Raw genomic sequence first — 8231 nt, forward strand, 5'->3', positions numbered from 1 at the left:
ACCATGAGAAATGCTTTTACGAAAATAATAAATTTTAAATTTATTATCAAATTGCAAATGATTTAATTTCAATATTAATATTGATTAAACAAAATTGTATGGGTGATACAATTATGTATGTTGGAAATAAAATGATATTTTTGAATGAAATATATGCATATATAAAAAATGTATTAAAATTAAAAACATAAATTTATATGAATACAAATGCTGCGAATACGATTGCTATATAATTATGGCCGTATTCGATGAGAAAAAGAAAAATATATATTGATAAAATCTGTATACAAATATTTATATTGCTAATTTCTATTCACTAATATGAAAGAAATATGAAATAAAAAAAACATTATTCTGGTTGATCCTGCCAGTAGTTATATGCTTGTCTCAAAGATTAAGCCATGCATGTCTAAGTACACACGAATTAAAAGTGAAACCGCAAAAGGCTCATTATATCAGTTATGGTTCCTTAGATCGTTAACAGTTACTTGGATAACTGTGGTAATTCTAGAGCTAATACATGCAATTAAAACATGAACCTTATGGGACATGTGCTTTTATTAGGCTAAAACCAAGCGATCGCAAGATCGTTACTTTGGTTGAACTCTAGATAACATGCAGATCGTATGGTCTTGTACCGACGACAGATCTTTCAAATGTCTGCCCTATCAACTTTTGATGGTAGTATCTAGGACTACCATGGTTGCAACGGGTAACGGGGAATCAGGGTTCGATTCCGGAGAGGGAGCCTGAGAAACGGCTACCACATCTAAGGAAGGCAGCAGGCGCGTAAATTACCCACTCCCAGCTCGGGGAGGTAGTGACGAAAAATAACAATACAGGACTCATATCCGAGGCCCTGTAATTGGAATGAGTACACTTTAAATCCTTTAACAAGGACCAATTGGAGGGCAAGTCTGGTGCCAGCAGCCGCGGTAATTCCAGCTCCAATAGCGTATATTAAAGTTGTTGCGGTTAAAACGTTCGTAGTTGAACTTGTGCTTCATACGGGTAGTACAACTTACAATTGTGGTTAGTACTATACCTTTATGTATGTAAGCGTATTACCGGTGGAGTTCTTATGTATGTTAAAATACTTGTATTTTTTCATATGTTCCTCCTATTTAAAAACCTGCATTAGTGCTCTTAAATGAGTGTTATTGTGGGCCGGTACAATTACTTTGAACAAATTAGAGTGCTTAAAGCAGGCTTCAAATGCCTGAATATTCTGTGCATGGGATAATGAAATAAGACCTCTGTTCTGCTTTCATTGGTTTTCAGATCAAGAGGTAATGATTAATAGAAGCAGTTTGGGGGCATTAGTATTACGACGCGAGAGGTGAAATTCTTGGACCGTCGTAAGACTAACTTAAGCGAAAGCATTTGCCAAAGATGTTTTCATTAATCAAGAACGAAAGTTAGAGGTTCGAAGGCGATCAGATACCGCCCTAGTTCTAACCATAAACGATGCCAGCTAGCAATTGGGTGTAGCTACTTTTATGGCTCTCTCAGTCGCTTCCCGGGAAACCAAAGCTTTTGGGCTCCGGGGGAAGTATGGTTGCAAAGCTGAAACTTAAAGGAATTGACGGAAGGGCACCACCAGGAGTGGAGCCTGCGGCTTAATTTGACTCAACACGGGAAAACTTACCAGGTCCGAACATAAGTGTGTAAGACAGATTGATAGCTCTTTCTCGAATCTATGGGTGGTGGTGCATGGCCGTTCTTAGTTCGTGGAGTGATTTGTCTGGTTAATTCCGATAACGAACGAGACTCAAATATATTAAATAGATATCTTCAGGATTATGGTGTTGAAGCTTATATAGCCTTCATTCATGGTTGCAGTAAAATGTATATTGTGTTTGAATGTGTTTATATAAGTGGAGCCGTACCTGTTGGTTTGTCCCATTATAAGGACACTAGCTTCTTAAATGGACAAATTGCGTCTAGCAATAATGAGATTGAGCAATAACAGGTCTGTGATGCCCTTAGATGTCCTGGGCTGCACGCGCGCTACAATGAAAGTATCAACGTGTATTTCCTAGACCGAGAGGTCCGGGTAAACCGCTGAACCACTTTCATGCTTGGGATTGTGAACTGAAACTGTTCACATGAACTTGGAATTCCCAGTAAGTGTGAGTCATTAACTCGCATTGATTACGTCCCTGCCCTTTGTACACACCGCCCGTCGCTACTACCGATTGAATTATTTAGTGAGGTCTCCGGACGTGATCACTGTGACGCCTTGTGTGTTACGGTTGTTTCGCAAAAGTTGACCGAACTTGATTATTTAGAGGAAGTAAAAGTCGTAACAAGGTTTCCGTAGGTGAACCTGCGGAAGGATCATTATAGTATATAATTTTCCTTACCGTTAATATATAATATTATTAATAATATTAATGAAATTGCCAAAGAAAAAAAATTAACATTGTAAACAGCAACCAAGCAAAGCTGAATGTTAAATGAATAATAAAAATCAATTAATGGAAAATAAAAAATTTGCGTGTATATGGACCATAATATACAGGCGTTGCGTAATGTATTGTTCATTATTATTATGCGCATACATTGGTTAATGCAACAATCTGAAATGCATAATGTTGTACCTGGTTATTCAGGTTAATGTTTTATATAAAATTACACCAATATATTATATCGAAACCAAAAAGGCTTATATTATAAAAATGATTAAAACTACAGATATGTATATTGTTTATATGAAACTAAGACTTTTCGCAACATTTATTTTGGATTTAAAAAAAAAAAAAATTACAATGTTAAATTTATTGAAGGAATTGATATATGCCAGTAAAATGGTGTATTTTTAATTTCTTTCAATAAAAACATTTCTGATGATATATATAAACCAAATTATTAAAACTCTAAGCGGTGGATCACTCGGCTCATGGGTCGATGAAGAACGCAGCAAACTGTGCGTCATCGTGTGAACTGCAGGACACATGAACATCGACATTTTGAACGCATATCGCAGTCCATGCTGTTATGTACTTTAATTAATTTTAAAGTGCTGCTTGGACTACATATGGTTGAGGGTTGTAAGACTATGCAAAATAAGTTGTTCATAAATTTCATTGTATGAATTTTATAAGCACATGGTATATTATTGGATATAGTAATTTTTAAATTTTTATATTCATAATATTAAAAATTATATGAAAAACATTATTCTCACATTGTTGTAAATATTTGAATGTGAAAACGAAGAGGAATATTTTCTTTTTTTAAATCAAATAATACTGAGAAATGTCTAGCATAAAAAATATGAAAATATTTTTCATCTAGGATTGTCTCTTATTAATGATGAAAAAATTGAAAAACCGTTGTAAATGTTATTATTCTTCGTTGGGTTTGTCAATAAATGGCAAATTTAAAATGTAATGTTATTTCTATATAAAAAGAATTAATGCAAACAAATGTTTTATACAACCTCAACTCATATGGGACTACCCCCTGAATTTAAGCATATTAATTAGGGGAGGAAAAGAAACTAACAAGGATTTTCTTAGTAGCGGCGAGCGAAAAGAAATCAGTTCAGCACTAAGTCACTTTGTCTATATGGCAAATGTGAGATGCAGTGTATGGAGCGTCAATATTCTAGTATGAGAAATTAACGATTTAAGTCCTTCTTAAATGAGGCCATTTACCCATAGAGGGTGCCAGGCCCGTATAACGTTAATGATTACTAGATGATGTTTCCAAAGAGTCGTGTTGCTTGATAGTGCAGCACTAAGTGGGTGGTAAACTCCATCTAAAACTAAATATAACCATGAGACCGATAGTAAACAAGTACCGTGAGGGAAAGTTGAAAAGAACTCTGAATAGAGAGTTAAACAGTACGTGAAACTGCTTAGAGGTTAAGCCCGATGAACCTGAATATCCGTTATGGAAAATTCATCATTAGAATTGTAATATTTAATAAATATTATGATAATAGTGTGCATTTTTTCCATATAAGGACATTGTAATCTATTAGCATACCATTATTTATCATAAAATATGGCTTATAGTTTATTCAAATTATTATGCTTGCATTTTAACATAGAATAAATGTCATTAATTTGATAAAGTGCTGATAGATTTATATGACTACAGTGCGTTAATTTTTCGGAATTATATAATGGCATGATTATCATTGATTTTTGTGTTTATTATATGCACTTGTACGATTAACAATGCGAAAGATTCAGGATACCTTCGGGACCCGTCTTGAAACACGGACCAAGGAGTCTAACATATGTGCAAGTTATTGGGATATAAACCTAATAGCGTAATTAACTTGACTAATAATGGGATTAGTTTTTTAACTATTTATAGTTAATTAACACAATCCCGGGGCGTTCTATATAGTTATGTATAATAATATTTATATTATTTATGCCTCTAACTGGAACGTACCTTGAGCAGATATGCTGTGACCCGAAAGATGGTGAACTATACTTGATCAGGTTGAAGTCAGGGGAAACCCTGATGGAAGACCGAAACAGTTCTGACGTGCAAATCGATTGTCAGAATTGAGTATAGGGGCGAAAGACCAATCGAACCATCTAGTAGCTGGTTCCTTCCGAAGTTTCCCTCAGGATAGCTGGTGCATTTTAATGTTATATAAAATAATCTTATCTGGTAAAGCGAATGATTAGAGGCCTTAGGGTCGAAACGATCTTAACCTATTCTCAAACTTTAAATGGGTAAGAACCTTAACTTTCTTGATATGAAGTTTAAGGTTATGATATAATGTGCCCAGTGGGCCACTTTTGGTAAGCAGAACTGGCGCTGTGGGATGAACCAAACGTAATGTTACGGTGCCCAAATTAACAACTCATGCAGATACCATGAAAGGCGTTGGTTGCTTAAAACAGCAGGACGGTGATCATGGAAGTCGAAATCCGCTAAGGAGTGTGTAACAACTCACCTGCCGAAGCAACTAGCCCTTAAAATGGATGGCGCTTAAGTTGTATACCTATACATTACCGCTAAAGTAGATGATTTATATTACTTGTAATATAAATTTTGAAACTTTAGTGAGTAGGAAGGTACAATGGTATGCGTAGAAGTGTTTGGCGTAAGCCTGCATGGAGCTGCCATTGGTACAGATCTTGGTGGTAGTAGCAAATAATCGAATGAGACCTTGGAGGACTGAAGTGGAGAAGGGTTTCGTGTGAACAGTGGTTGATCACGAGTTAGTCGGTCCTAAGTTCAAGGCGAAAGCCGAAAATTTTCAAGTAATAAATGACTATATAAAAACGTTGGCAAATAATATACTTGAATAATTTTGAACGAAAGGGAATACGGTTCCAATTCCGTAACCTGTTGAGTATCCGTTTGTTATTAAATATGGGCCTCGTGCTCATCCTGGCAACAGGAACGACCATAAAGAAGCCGTCGAGAGATATCGGAAGAGTTTTCTTTTCTGTTTTATAGCCGTACTACCATGGAAGTCTTTCGCAGAGAGATATGGTAGATGGGCTAGAAGAGCATGACATATACTGTTGTGTCGATATTTTCTCCTCGGACCTTGAAAATTTATGGTGGGGATACGCAAACTTCTCAACAGGCCGTACCAATATCCGCAGCTGGTCTCCAAGGTGAAGAGTCTCTAGTCGATAGAATAATGTAGGTAAGGGAAGTCGGCAAATTAGATCCGTAACTTCGGGATAAGGATTGGCTCTGAAGATTGAGATAGTCGGGCTTGATTGGGAAACAATAACATGGTTTATGTGCTCGTTCTGGGTAAATAGAGTTTCTATCATTTATGGTGGTTACTTGTTCCCCGGATAGTTTAGTTACGTAGCCAATTGTGGAACTTTCTTGCTAAAATTTTTAAGAATACTAGTTGGGTCAAACCAATTAGTTCTTATTAATTATAACGATTATCAATTAACAATCAATTCAGAACTGGCACGGACTTGGGGAATCCGACTGTCTAATTAAAACAAAGCATTGTGATGGCCCTAGCGGGTGTTGACACAATGTGATTTCTGCCCAGTGCTCTGAATGTCAAAGTGAAGAAATTCAAGTAAGCGCGGGTCAACGGCGGGAGTAACTATGACTCTCTTAAGGTAGCCAAATGCCTCGTCATCTAATTAGTGACGCGCATGAATGGATTAACGAGATTCCTACTGTCCCTATCTACTATCTAGCGAAACCACAGCCAAGGGAACGGGCTTGGAATAATTAGCGGGGAAAGAAGACCCTTTTGAGCTTGACTCTAATCTGGCAGTGTAAGGAGACATAAGAGGTGTAGAATAAGTGGGAGATATTAGACTTCGGTTTGGTATCGACAATGAAATACCACTACTCTTATTGTTTCCTTACTTACTTGATTAAATGGAACGTGTATCATTTCCTAGCCATTATACGGATATATTTATTATATCTTATGGTATTGGGTTTTGATGCAAGCTTCTTGATCAAAGTATCACGAGTTTGTTATATAATCGCAAACAAATTCTTTAATGAGACGATGCATTTATGTATTTTTGATTTGAAAATTTGGTATAACTCCAATTACTCAGGTATGATCCAATTCAAGGACATTGCCAGGTAGGGAGTTTGACTGGGGCGGTACATCTCTCAAATAATAACGGAGGTGTCCCAAGGCCAGCTCAGTGCGGACAGAAACCACACATAGAGCAAAAGGGCAAATGCTGACTTGATCTCGGTGTTCAGTACACACAGGGACAGCAAAAGCTCGGCCTATCGATCCTTTTGGTTTAAAGAGTTTTTAACAAGAGGTGTCAGAAAAGTTACCATAGGGATAACTGGCTTGTGGCGGCCAAGCGTTCATAGCGACGTCGCTTTTTGATCCTTCGATGTCGGCTCTTCCTATCATTGTGAAGCAAAATTCACCAAGCGTTGGATTGTTCACCCATGCAAGGGAACGTGAGCTGGGTTTAGACCGTCGTGAGACAGGTTAGTTTTACCCTACTAATGACAAAACGTTGTTGCGACAGCATTCCTGCGTAGTACGAGAGGAACCGCAGGTACGGACCAATGGCACAATACTTGTTCGAGCGAACAGTGGTATGACGCTACGTCCGTTGGATTATGCCTGAACGCCTCTAAGGTCGTATCCGTGCTGGACTGCAATGATAAATAAGGGGCAATTTGCATTGTATGGCTTCTAAACCATTTAAAGTTTGTAATTTATTTTATAAACGACAATGGATGTGATGCCAATGTAATTTGTAACATAGTAAATTAGGAGGATCTTTGATCACCTGGTGCCGCGCTAGTTACATATAAAAGCATTATTTAATACAATGACAAAGCCTAGAATCAATTGTAAACGACTTTTGTAACAGGCAAGGTGTTGTAAGTGGTTGAGCAGCTGCCATACTGCGATCCACTGAAGCTTATCCTTTGCTTGATGATTCGATTTATTTTTTTTTGTATTTTTGTTTTGTGTGATGTATATATTTTGCTATATATACACTCACCACCGATATGTTTGATATATAACAAATATACTTTTAAAGTATATTTTGCTTATATAGAAAACATTGATGTAAAGCCATAATAATAAATTGGCAAATAAAAAGATATATTGAAAAATAATATACTTGTGTGATGTATATATTGTGCTCTATATACACTCACCAATGTATATGTTCCAAACTGTTGGTAATAAGGAACAAATGTATAAAAACACATGTTTGATATATAACAAATATACTATTAAAGTATATTTTGCTTATATAGAAAACATTGAAAAGGCATAATAATAAATTGGCAAATAAACAGATATATTGAAAAATAATATACTTGTGTGATGTATATATTGTGCGCTATATACACTCACCAATGTATATGTTCCAAACTGTTGGTAATAAGGAACAAATGTATAAAAACACATGATTCATATATAACAAATATACTTTTAAAGTATATTTTGCTTATATAGAAAACATTGAAACGGCATAATAATAAATTGGCAAATAAACAGATATATTGAAAAATAATATACTTGTGTGATGTATATATTGTGCGCTATATACACTCACCAATGTATATGTTCCAAACTGTTGGTAATAAGGAACAAATGTATAAAAACACATGATTCATATATAACAAATATACTTTTAAAGTATATTTTGCTTATATAGAAAACATTGAAAAGGCATAATAATAAATTGGCAAATGAAAATATATTGATATATATTAAATGTAAATATGATACAATGAGAAAGTAAAGTTGGAAAAAATACATATGGAAA

General features: G+C 35.6%; 3 non-coding genes across 3 annotated transcripts; all 3 read left to right on the plus strand.

Moving 5' to 3' along the window:
* The first annotated feature begins 351 nt into the window (after nt 1-351).
* LOC121501861 (small subunit ribosomal RNA) lies at nt 352-2346 on the plus strand. Its single transcript, XR_005990911.1, has one exon. It is a non-coding gene; the product is annotated as a small subunit ribosomal RNA (ribosomal RNA).
* A 529-nt stretch (nt 2347-2875) lies between these two features.
* Nucleotides 2876-3054, plus strand: LOC121501900 (5.8S ribosomal RNA). The gene has a single exon (XR_005990908.1). It is a non-coding gene; the product is annotated as a 5.8S ribosomal RNA (ribosomal RNA).
* Nucleotides 3055-3441: 387 nt separating this feature from the next.
* LOC121501880 (large subunit ribosomal RNA) lies at nt 3442-7393 on the plus strand. Its single transcript, XR_005990712.1, has one exon. It is a non-coding gene; the product is annotated as a large subunit ribosomal RNA (ribosomal RNA).
* Nucleotides 7394-8231: the final 838 nt, after the last annotated feature.

Source organism: Drosophila kikkawai, unplaced genomic scaffold (genome assembly GCF_030179895.1).
Source record: "Drosophila kikkawai strain 14028-0561.14 unplaced genomic scaffold, DkikHiC1v2 scaffold_214, whole genome shotgun sequence".
Taxonomy (NCBI): Eukaryota; Metazoa; Arthropoda; class Insecta; order Diptera; family Drosophilidae; genus Drosophila; species Drosophila kikkawai.